Source organism: Procambarus clarkii, chromosome 5 (genome assembly GCF_040958095.1).
Source record: "Procambarus clarkii isolate CNS0578487 chromosome 5, FALCON_Pclarkii_2.0, whole genome shotgun sequence".
Classification (NCBI taxonomy): Eukaryota; Metazoa; Arthropoda; class Malacostraca; order Decapoda; family Cambaridae; genus Procambarus; species Procambarus clarkii.
Genome location: NC_091154.1, coordinates 5,783,226 through 5,796,439, shown reverse-complemented (window position 1 = coordinate 5,796,439; position 13,214 = coordinate 5,783,226). Strand labels below are relative to the sequence as shown.

Here is a 13,214-nt window from a genome sequence, read left to right as displayed (position 1 = left end):
ATGCACCCCATACCCATCCCGTGGGCGGTGGTGTAAAGGGTTACAGAGGCACATAATCGGTTCAGGAACTGAACCCTCTAGTTCATTTAGCTAAGCAAATAACAATCTTTTGACGCTAGTTACACAATTATTAATGTTATATATACTCGTTTCTGTACTTATATATACATGTACATATATATATATATATATATATATATATATATATATATATATATATATATATATATATATATATATATATACACAAATACATATGTATACACATATACATATATATATATATATATATATATATATATATATATATATATATATATATATATATATGTCGTACCTAGTAGCCAGAACTCACTTTTTGGCCTACTATTCAAGGCCCGATTTGCCTAATAAGCCTAGTTTTCATGAATTAATGTTTTTTCGACAACCTAACCTACCTAACGTTTTTGGCTACCTAACCTAACCTAACCTATAAAGATAGGTTAGGTTAGGTTAGGTAGGGTTGGTTAGGTTCGGTCATATATCTACGTTAACTTTAACTCCAATAAAAAAAATTGACCTCATACATAATGAAATGGGTAGCTTTATCATTTCATAAGAAAAAAATTAGAGAAAATATATTAATTCAGTAAAACTTGGCTTATTAGGCAAATCGGGCCTTGCATAGTAGGCTGAGAAGTGAGTTCTGGCTACTAGGTACGACATATATATATATATATATATATATATATATATATATATATATATATATATATATATATGTCGTACCTAATAGCCAGAACGCACTTCTCAGCCTACTATTCATGGCCCGATTTGCCTAATAAGCCAAGTTTTCATGAATTAATGTTTTTTCGTCTACCTAACCTACCTAACCTAACCTAACCTAGCTTTTTTTGGCTACCTAACCTAACCTTACCTATAAATATAGGTTAGGTTAGGTTAGGTAGGGTTGGTTAGGTTCGGTCATATATCTACGTTAATTTTAACTCCAATAAAAAAAAATTGACCTCATACATAGAGAAAAGGGTTGCTTTATCATTTCATAAGAAAAAAATTATAGTAAATATATTAATTCAGGAAAACTAGGCTTATTAGGCAAATCGGGCCTTGAATAGTAGGCTGAGAAGTGAGTTCTGGCTACTAGGTACGACATATATATATATATATATATATATATATATATATATATATATATATATATATATATATATATATATATATATATATATATATATATATATATATATACAGTCATCTACACAAATACACACATCAATAATCTTTAGTATCACAAGTCATTCAACAAGAGGCTCACAACAGTCACTTTACATCTATAGTGGGTTACACAGTTACTAGTCTTGCTCCACACCCACCCAACTGGGCGGCAGCTTTACAGTCATGTGCTCCACACCCACCCAACTGGGCGGCAGCTTTACAGTCATGTGCTCCACACCCACCCAACTGGGCGGCAGCTTTACAGTCAGGTGCTCCACACCCACCCAACTGGGCGGCAGCTTTACAGTCATGTGCATGCCTTACCTACAGTAAGCAAATTTTGGATACTTCGCTAAGATTTCGGGCAGCACATCATTATGAATGAAGTACTTACACATTTCTTGGACACTATTGATGGTGTTATCTCTGAATTCCGCGATTTTTTCACATTCCATTATATAATGACGCAAAGTATGCGAATAGTTTTGCTGACAGAGTTTACATTTAGTCAAATCTACATCAGCAGATGTTACAAACTCCCAGAGGTACTTGTAGCCGAGCCTAAGCCTAGCAGTGGTAACATCTAGAAGTCTGCTAACATTATTGGATGACCCATAGACGTGCGGTTCTTCCTGCATAATAGAATGATGATAGATGGAGGAACTGGTGTGAATTTCACTTTGCCTCAAGTCTACCAGATTTTATTGATGTTCCTGGGATATTGCTGCCCTCAGGCTGCTCAAAGGCAGTCCAAGTTGGTAATCAACTCCCTTTTTACGAGCAAAAGTAACTCATCAGTTCTATCATGCATTCGGAGACCAATATGAGAAGGAATCCACAGGTGACAATTTCTGATTCCATCATTGATTATTTCATTATATCTGAGTCTAGCTTCAGAGATAAGCACGTCACAGTTATGCCTTGGGGAGCTGAGGGCAGTCAAGGATTACAAGGAGTCACTGACAATTAACGTGTCAACTTTGGATTCATATACGCGCTCGAGTTCAAGGATTATGGCAACCAATTCTGTTTGAAGAGTGGAGGCCCAGTTACTTAGACGCGCTCCACACTCATGGGAGAAGGAACCATCTCTCCCTGTCACAACAACTGCACTTCCAGCTGCACTACGGGACTGATGCAAGGATCCATCAGTGTAAATAATCTGGGAAAGGGAGCGCTCTCTGACTAAAGTATCAATTTGTCTTAAGGCATTGTACTTTGCTTCTTGTCGAAGCAAGGCTTGTTCTTTCATCAGTTTCTTGGGTGGGAAAGGAAGGAACAGTAATTTGGAAAGGAGTGATCTCCCATGGGGCAGGAAAGTGTTGTTGTTGTCTCTCTTGGTGGAGGTGATGAAAGTTATACATACTGAGCACATTGGCAGTTACGGCAATCCATTTGAAGGGATGCTGACCTTCAAGGAAGAAGGCTTGGAGGGCTTCAGTGCAGGGGTTAGGGTGGGTTAGCCTAAGCATCTTGATACCAATTAAAGCATTAATATCAGTGATACGATCACTTACACATGAAATATTCAGTTCCTTCCTCATGTTTAGTAATTTAGTTGTACGAGGGCATCCGAGGATAATCCTCATGGCTTCGTTTTGCATCTTTTCCAGCCCTCCAAGCATTCTCTCAGGCACTAGAGCAAGCATGGGTGCAGCATAATCAATCAGAGATCAAATATATGAGAGATACATCATTTTGACAATTCTCACATTTGCGCAATAGCTTGGAAGATAGCCTTCCACAGCCTTGAAAGCACGAAGCCTCTCTCTACATTGGCGACCCAGTCTGGCTACAACATTGTGGTACAGTGGAACCTCAAGACCAAGGTATTTGTATCTGGTAACATAGTCGAGCAGAGAGCCATCATGCAACTGCATTTTGCGAACGGCCCCACCCCGTCTGGGTGGGCGTCGGTTCAGGATCTTTGTTTTCTCTACTGAGATGACTAAGCCTAGTTCCTGACATGTGTGCAATACAGAGTTCAGAACATTTTGGGTGTTGGTATACCCATTGGTGTGGATAAGTATATCATCCGCATATCTAATGATGTGTTCGCTTGGGCTCCTAGTTACTGAGTTTAAAAGTGCATTGATTAACACATTGAACAGAGTAGGACTGAGGACACCTCCCTGGATGGTTTTGTTAGTGGACTTAACCTGCATACTTCCCTGGGCAAAGCCTGGAAAGGCATAAACAAAATTATTGGTAAAAATAGTAGACAAGTTTCACACCCAAACCCGCTACAGAAAGCAAATCAGTTAATTGCAAAATGGGCTCAGGTTTCCAGCCTTGGAATGTTACCAGCTAGCACTAGGGAGAAATTGCAGGCGAGGTCCACAGACAGAAATTCTCTCATAAATTTCATGTTGAGCAAGCAACATGATGAATGTGATGTTCCATATACAGATTGTGAATTGGATGCAGCCCTCTCCAGGGGCAGTAGCACTGCTCCTGGTGAGGACGGTATCACCTATGATATTCTAAGACTCCTACATCGTGTACCCGGTAACCCATTATTAGAATTGTTTAATGCCAGCTATGTCACTGGGCAGTTGCCAGTATCATGGACCACCAGTCTTACGGTACCTGTACCAAATGCCAGCTATGTCACTGGGCAGTTGCCAGTATCATGGACCACCAGTCTTACGGTACCTGTACCAAAGCCTGGCCAACCTGATGCTTTCCGTCCCATCTCACTGACCAGTTGCATGTGCAAAACCTTTGAGAGAATGGTGCTTAATAGATTATTGTATAGAGTTAAAGAGCACATGTCACCTGATATCAATGGTTTCACACATGGTAAAAGTGTACACAACTGTATCACAACCTTTCTTACTGTTCATGGAGATAAAAGGCACAAGTACACAACATTTCTTGATTTAAAAAATGCCTTTGATATTGCTAATAGGGAAGTGATTATGTATGAATTAGCGAGAATGGATATAGGGGGACATTTATTACAATGGATACGAGGCTATCTTACCAACCGGAAGTCCTCTGCACTGTTCCAAGGCTACAAGAGTGAAACTAAAGTAATGCAACTAGGCACCCCACAAGGAGGAGTACTTAGTCCTACCTTGTTTAATGTTCTAATTAATGCTTTACTAAAATCAATCCCAACTAGTCCGGCAAAAATCACTATCAGCTATGCAGATGACATCCTTGTGCATACTAAAACCCACCGCGAAATGCAAACAGTCTTAAATTGTATACATACAGCTTGTGAGAGCCTTGGTCTTGTAATCAACGCTGCTAAAACTAAGGTATTTAACAGACAAATTGGCAACCGCAAAAGTGGACCACGAAAACTTAAGATAGACAACATACCAATAGACTATGTCTCTTCTTTCAAATAACTTGGTGCCTCTGTCCCTTGTACCTCAACTGCAGTCAATAAGTTACATCAACAATGTAGAGACAGACTCAAGGCTCTCAGAACTGTAGTGGGGTACAGCCCGAAATATGGTGTTAATATTAGAATAGCAAGAATGATGTATTTAGCGTATATAAGGTCTCTGATAGACTATCATGCACCAGCTTTGGTCCTGCAGAATGGCAAAAGTATTGATAGACTGGAAAAAATGCAAAATGAAGCACTCAGAATTATACTTGGCTGTCCTATAACTACCAAAGTTCTCAACATGCGGAAAGAATTAAATATACTTAGCATTCGAGATAGAATATTTGAAATTAATCTTATGATGGGACTAAAGCTTCTGCGTGATAACAAAAACAACATTGTGTCAGTTGCACTGTTAGAACACATACGAAATGGAACTAACGAGTCTAAATGGATTCAAAGAACAGCCACAGATATTAAAATGATGGGACTGCACGATGTATATACAGATGAAAGAGTACAGCACTTCCTTCCACCCTGGCAGATAGTACCTTTTGACATCCTGACCCCTGCATACCCCACCAAGAAACTAATCGCAAGCAACCCTCATGCTCAGCTTGCTGCTAAATTAAGCACCATAGAACATATTCACAATATACAAGCTGAAAACAACATTGCACAGACCATATACACTGACGAATCACTCAATACAGCTACAGGGAGGGCAGGAAGTGCTGTTATTGCTCATCAGCCCGATGGCAGCACAATTCAAAGAAATATCCGAATTAGTAACTGGGCGTCCACAATGCAAGCCGAGTTGGTAGCGATACTGGTAGCACTCGAAATTATTGACAACACTGAAGTAGACAGCTTAATTATTTCTGACTCCCTTTCCTCACTACGAGCAATAAACAGTTTGCAATCAAGTAATAACGTGCTTGTCTTGGAAGCTAGATGTAGATATATAAGAATACTTAGCAAGAGGGTAAATATAAAAATGTTGTGGATTCCTTCTCACATTGGCCTGCAGGAACATGACAAAGTTGACGCCCTTGCTAAGGCTGCAGTAAATAAAGACAGTATTGAATGGAATCTTGAGTTATCAAATAGGTCCCTTAAAAGTGTCATTAGACGAGAACTCCTAGATGGATTTGAAGAAAGTAGAACAGTGCAAACTGGAACTAGTAGGTCCATTGTTCATCACAATGTAATGTGTGAAGTAAAACATGTGTATGGGGCAAGTAACAAAGTCAGTAGACTAACAGATGTTGTCACAGCTCGTATAAGACTTGGCTACAAGTATCTCTGGCAGTTCGGCTTGTATAGGGATCTAGATGAAGTAAAGTGTAAAGTGTGTGGACATAGGCAGGGACACACACTCGAACACTATATCTTGGATTGTTGTAAAATTGAGCCTTTTAGAGATAAATCTAAGCTCACTCTGTATGATATGGCAACCTATCTTATTACCATGGATAAGTTACCTGAAATCCTTGCACTGTACCCACATTTTGCTTCCAGTAGATGAACGACATATGAGATTCAGAAACAAGTAGTGTATTGTGAGGACTAATAATAAACAGAAGCTCCCCTATGACTCTGTAATATCCCCTTTGGCCAAACTATTATGTATTAACGACAAGACTACCATTAATGTATGATGACTTACTGTAAATATGTAGCTCTTGTAATAGCACTTTCTCTGTAACTAGCTGACATTGTATCTATAAGGTGTGAAGGATTGAAGAAATTGTTTATGTAATAATCTAAGATGAGGTCTGATAAAGACCTTTTGTGCCCTCTGTAATGCTTTTGCGCTACCGCTCACAGGATGAGTATGGGGTGCACAATAAACTAGCCGCCTTCGGCGGCAACAATTCAAAATTCATTGTAGAGTATTTGCGCGGTATACTGGGCTTATTAGACTTCTTTGGCCTATAATGTGGGTCCCTACATAAGTTGTTTACTTTGTTACACCCTTGTATAAGGGTTATAAAAATAACAATGATAATCAACATAACAAGTGAGTTACGAACTGCGCCAACAAATCACAATTTATTTTTACCATTTTTTTATCTAAGCCTACAATGGTTATGTAAAATCTACTTAAAACTTTGGTAGTATAAAATTATTTTATTAAAATTCATTAGAATTCTTTAAATTCATTTTGTACTTTTATAAAGTAAATATTTTAATTTACAGTAAAATTATATTTAAAGTTTAGTGTTGTACCCAACCTTAGTTCGTCAACTTACTTACTCAAGGTAACTCAAGATACTTAAGAGTACCCATGTGAACTAAAGTAAACTCTCGGTATATATATATGGACACTATCCACAGTGTATGTGGGACAATATCCATAGGATATATGTGGACAATATCCACAGTATAATGTTAAGAATAATCTGTGTTGAGTTTCCCGAAAGGAAACTTCTCCCTCTGGGCGTCTCAGGGCGCAACCCTGACGAGTTTCAGCAGGCCCCGGCCAGCGATCTACTGACAATTTTGACAACAGCTCTTAATTCATCCAAAATTAGTAATATTAGTTACAGTTTATCAAGTATTACTTAAGTGTATCTGCAGTCCCCCGTGGCAGCAGAGGAGAAACCAGTCCCCGGTTTCAAGTTCAACAAGCCACAATAATGTACGACTACAGGATGAACAACCCAGCGGGTTTTCTTCCTTTTGGGGAGTGTTGTACATGCTGCTATGGCGATATGTCCACTCACAAGATGAGTGGCGCTGCCCAATAAACTCGCCCCTCTGGGCAAAATTAAAAATAAAATTTAATGTACGACTGAAAACAGGAGATGCTTTTTGATGATCTGGGTAACCGCCTACCCATTAAACCACTTACCCGCCCAAACCGTAAAAGCCAAAACTCTGTTGGGTTTTAAAATACAATTTTTTTATTTTTTTTTTATTTTTACATGCAAGCAAGCTTATAAGTACAATAAAAGGAAACAATTACATCATAAAACAGAACAAAAAGACAAAAGCACAAACGGGCAAAACAAAGGAACAAAAGTACTAAACACAATAATGCCGGCCGGAAGGTCCGATCACAAAACAACAATAATTACAAACAGAATACAATAATTAAGTGAAACACAACAGAATACAAAACAGAAATAACACCAAAACCTGAAACATACAGAACAAGGTTACCAGCACCGCTCACACACACGGAGAGGCACCAACATACAGAACAAGGCTACCAGCACCGCTCACACACACGGAGAGGCACCAACATACAGAACAAGGCTGCCAGCACCGCACACACACACGGAGAGGCACCAACATACAGAACAAGGCTGCCAGCACCGCACACACACACGGAGAGGCACCAACATAAAAACAAAAAAGTAAATAATAAATAATTAACAATACAACAACATAATTATACAATAAACAAACGGAAAACCTCAACGGCAAAACACGACAAAAAGCATAAACCGAGACCAGGTCACGCCAACAGCCTGAAGGGCACTCAACACCACACAAACAAGCGCACAAACAGCATCATAAAACCAAAGAACCACAAAGCATAACATAAGAACATGACACCCACAACCAGACACACACAAACCAAACCCCGGACCGCACAGGAACCGGACACACACACACACAAGCCACACAAAATACCCACAACCACAAACCGGAGCACGCAGGAACCGGGAAACAAACCCGCCCCACCCACTCACACACACCCGACCCGCACCCCACACCCATGCACACTAATGGAAACAACCCACAATACACAAAGGAATCACGAGTGAGGAACACATTCCTCAGAGACAAGACCATACGTCTCCGCAGCCCAGGGATACCGTCGCTTGTAGGCCTCCCAAATCAAATATTCCCTGTCGGTAGGGGGACAATCCCCCTGCCGCCGCGGGCCCTTCATAAACTCGGGAACCACCAGATCAGGTGGAAACGGCCACTCCTTAAGCTCACTGACACAAGTCGCATAACGAGGCTGGGGAGCGCAACCCACGTCCTTCGAGGTAGCAGACGACACCGCTGAAGCGTACGAGGGCTGCCGAGACAGCCGCGTCGCCGTACGCACAGGAGCAGGGGACAATCGACGAGATGGCAACTCCACCGAGACCGCAGGAGACACTGAAGAGATGGCCGGAGACGGAAGAGGCGTCGAGACCGCAGCCGATGAAACGGGGACCGAGGAAGGGGTTACAGAACCCCCAGAACGAGCAGTCTTTTTCAACACCATCACCAGGCCACCCCGCTCACCGCGAACCTCGGCAGGGGAAACCACCCCCCATGAAGAACCGGAGCCATCCGATGCAGGAACCTCAGTCACCATATCTGCAGTGGAGGCCGAAACACTGGCACGGGCATCCTCAGGCAAATGCACCTCCGCCGTCACCGTAGTACGCAACATAACCGGAGCCACCCCTCCGTCGCCGGCAGATTCACAAGCGACGAAGTCACCAACATCTGTCCATGCTGAAGACGAACGCCGAGAACGCTTAGGCTCTGGCCGCACATCATCAGACCCGGAGGCAGACTCCGAGACACGTGCAACACAAGCAGGGCGAACCGACGCACGTCGCAGAACGGCAGCATCCTTAACCACATGGGGCATCAGGCCAGGCACAGGAGGAAGCGCCGGATCCACCCCATCAGCCAGCACAGCCGGAACAGACGGCGAGGGTGCAGGGACAGGGTCAGACACAGCAGAGGACAAACTGGAAGACGGGGGAATCGAGCAGCAGGCAGTCTGAAGAACCCCAGGGACACTAGTCGGAGCAGGACGATCACCCTGCGACGCCACAACCTCTTTAGGAGAGCCGACAACAACAGGGGGCGCACCAGGCGGCACAACAGGTGACACAGGGGGCACATCCGGGGCTGAAGAGACGTCCACATCCACTGAATCCTCCTCCACAGGAAGCGGCGGAAAATCCACCTCACTGAAGAGGTTCACGGGTGCAACGGCAGGCGCAGAACAGTCAGCAGCCTAATGGCCCAAGAGGCCACAACGATAACACGTCTGAGGCTGGCGGGCGTAAAATACCCAAACGTTGTAGCCCATAAGCCGCACAGAGATCGGAATATCTTCCCGGAGCCTCATGCCCAGGGTGCGAATGTTGGTCCTCACACCCTTAAGTGGACTGGAAGACACCACGTTCACCCGCACACTAATCACTGCGCCATACCGGCCGAAGTACCGCCGTAGCAGACTCTCTGGAACCTCCAACGGAGCCCCATGCACACTGACGTACGTGAGGGCACCACTCCGATCAGATAGTGACACAGTGCCCGCACCATCCGGCAGGGGAAATGTCCGCCCCTCGTAACGACGGAGAAACTCGCGATACGCCAATTCCTCGGTAAACTTCAATATCGCTCGACGAGCCGTCACCAGCTCGACACCATAAATCTCTATCACAGGGACATGAAGCACCTCACACACCAGCGCTATCTCTGGGTACCCAGCCCGGCCGGAAAATTCGAGGCCCACAGACTGAACCCGCAGTACAGGGGGAGGGGGATCCCCATCGTTAACTCCACGTCAGCACAGGCAGGCAGAGACACACCCGCCCTCAACCGGCCAAATTGGTAAACACTACCAACAGCTGGAGCGCCGATTCACCACGTCCTTTCCCTACCGAAGCTAGGGCTAGACTCCAAAATACAAGTAGAAACGACCATCACGGTAAATTGGGGAACCTTAGACAAGCTAAACCATTTACCGTGTAACATAATAGAAGTAGGATCTCATGATTAGTAAAAATTTAAAACCAAAAATTCAATGCATAAATGCACGTAATAAGGCAAACAGGGCACTGGGATTTAGTAATCGAAGCGTTTCGGGCAGGTCCCTGGAATACGATCCCCGCCGCGAAGAATCATTGTTACAACCAAGTACACATTTTACTGTTGAGTTAAACAGAGGCTACAGTTAAGGATTTGCGCCCAGTAAATCCTCCACGGCTAGGATAGGAACCCATGACAAAGCGCTCGCGGAATGCCTGGCGAGTGTCTTACCACTACACCACGTTAGTTACAAGACACCTGATATTGTTCTTCAGCTATATCTTGCTCTGGTTAGGCATCATTTACGGATGGTGCCTAACTGATAATGACAAACTGATTATTTAACTGATAATGACAAAGAGATGTATAATATTTTTAATAAATATTTTATATCTGTATTTACGAAAGAGAAACTTAACAACGAAACATCAAGTACAATGCAGAAAGTCATTCTCTCTTCATAAAACTGGGGCTCGTCTAGAGGGTAACACTCCCCCTCCTGTCAATGTCAGCTGGGCAGCCCCCCTCACCGTGTGGATGCTTAGTACTTGTTTCTTTGGCGTGAAGCGCCTGATTCTTTAAATTCGCATGGAACACTATGTTTGTAATCGACACAATATTTCTATAATGGCAATAGAACGCAATGAATCACCACACTGATCTCAAGTTCAATAACTCATTTCTACAGCACTTAACATAATATTTCACTATAATGGAGTTACACTGTACTTAATGATAATAAATGCAATCAGTTCCGGTACTGACCTTAGATTCAGTAATTCCTTTCGCAGGCGATAATACAATTAATCACTGCACACACGGAAATGTTATTCAACACACCAACATATACATATATAGAGATAAATTCATCAATATCAATAATAATAGGATAAATACTGGGCACACAGCCTAACATCAATAACTGGTACACTTATATATATATTCTCTGACATAAGTTATCATATTAATGTCACATGAAAGAAATCATCAACGACACAGTAAACTCTTCAATGATTCCAGGTGCTTGCACACACCACATATATAAATATCGTGAGAGCTTTCACAGCCTCACTCTCGACAACTGTGTCCAGCCGTGACATAGACATTGGTGAGCCTTGCTTACGACATGAAAGATACACTGGCTAAATATATAGCTGACTAAAGGGGAATTGGGAGGGAAACTAGAATCACCTACTTCCACCTCTATGATGTGGACTCGCCCTCCCGTGAGAGTCGAATTGTAGCTCCTGGTCCCGGCTCTCGCCTCGTTGTAGGGAACGCCCCCACACACACACTGATGCGTTCTCCAGGAACCCAATCAACGTCCCACAATAAACGCGTCGTCTCCGTGCTCTGTTCTCCGCAGGTCCGTGCTCCTCCACAACGTTTTGCAGGGATGGAGTCGGTCTCCCGGCCGTCGACTTCTCCTCACAACTACGGCTGCCAACCTACTTCTCGGCTGCAGTCGTCCTGATTCCCAATTAGTTTTCTTCTTTCACTACTTCCCAGTGGATTGGCCCAGACGCTACGTTGTCACTGTGAAGCTATCAAACGTCCATGACGTCACTGTCTAGTCTTCACTCTTGCACAGTACCTGTCCCTGGAGCACTTGATGCTCAATATTCCGTCGATTCCCTCTTTGGTCCACACATGGAATGAAGGAAGACCTCTTAGCATACTTGCAGACTACGGGTGACGCGTAAAATCCACGGGAGCGGGGTACAACTGTCAAATCTGACAGGACCAACCTTCGCACATCCGTCCACCTTGACGTGTCGTGTCAGACTGGTTCCCTCATGGAGGATCGGACCAGTCACTACGTCATCACTGGTGAAGCTATCAGACGTCCCAGACGCCACTGTCTAGACTCCACTCTTGCACAACACCTGTCCCTGGAGCACTTGCTGCTCATTATTCCGTCAATTCCCTCTTTGGTCCAACACATGAACGAAGGAAGACCCCACAGGTGCTGGCAAACCGCCAGTGATGCGTAATTCCTCCGGAGATGGGGGATCCTGTCAAACTGACAGGGCCCAAAGCCGCACGTCCGACCACCTTGACGTGCTGTCTCAGACTGGTGGCGCCACAGAGGCGCGATCTCCGGATCCCCCTGCCTTCCTGACGTCATACTTGCCAGGGGCGGTTTTCATTGGCTCCCTGTGCCACGTCGCTGTCGGTGACCAATCTGGTGCCACTGACGTCACACAGTTTTGGCGGCAAAACGGAGGGGCCAGCGCCATATTGGCGTCCTAAAGGGCCTAAACCACAGGCCAAATTACTCGTCTTTTACGAATTGCTCGCCACCGCGAGAAGACTACACTCTCCCACATACGTCAAATTGTTGCCCGCAACGTAGAGAACGCTCGGGTAAAGTGGATATGACTCTTACAGCAGGCGTGGGAGAAATATAAGGGGGGGGGGAACACCGTCACAATATATATATATATATATATATATATATATATATATATATATATATATATATGTGTGTGTGTGTGTGTGTGTGTGTGTGTGTGTGTGTGTGTGTGTGTGTGTGTGTGTGTGTGTGTGTGTGTGTGTGTGTGTGTGTATGTATATGTATGTGTATAAAGTATATGTGGAAACTGATCAGAATTACATTTCACCTTTGTAAATGCACATTAAAGATACTATGTAAAAGACACATCGACCACTTTATGTAGGGCAGACATAACTCTGTGTATCTTTGTATTTATGTCTGTGGGTTAGATTAGCATTTTAAAAGCACTACAATCACCTTCTGTGGTTGATTGTTCAATAAATCCCTGAACTTTATGTTTAACAGATCTCTCCCCCTGTCTATGGAGGACAGAAGAAAATGGATGTATGGTCAGCAATGCTGGTTAGCATTGAAAAT

At 43.4% G+C, this 13,214-nt stretch overlaps 1 protein-coding gene across 2 annotated transcripts in view; it reads right to left on the bottom strand.

The window, feature by feature from the left end:
• Positions 1 to 12,404, bottom strand: part of LOC123761771 (uncharacterized protein DDB_G0283697-like) — a 58,661-nt gene extending 46,257 nt beyond the window's left edge. For both annotated transcript variants that reach the window (XM_069338875.1, XM_069338881.1), the window contains exon 1: positions 11,535 to 12,404. The gene's annotated coding sequence lies outside the window, so the exon portion shown is untranslated. The remainder of the gene's footprint in view (positions 1 to 11,534) is intronic.
• Positions 12,405 to 13,214: the final 810 nt, after the last annotated feature.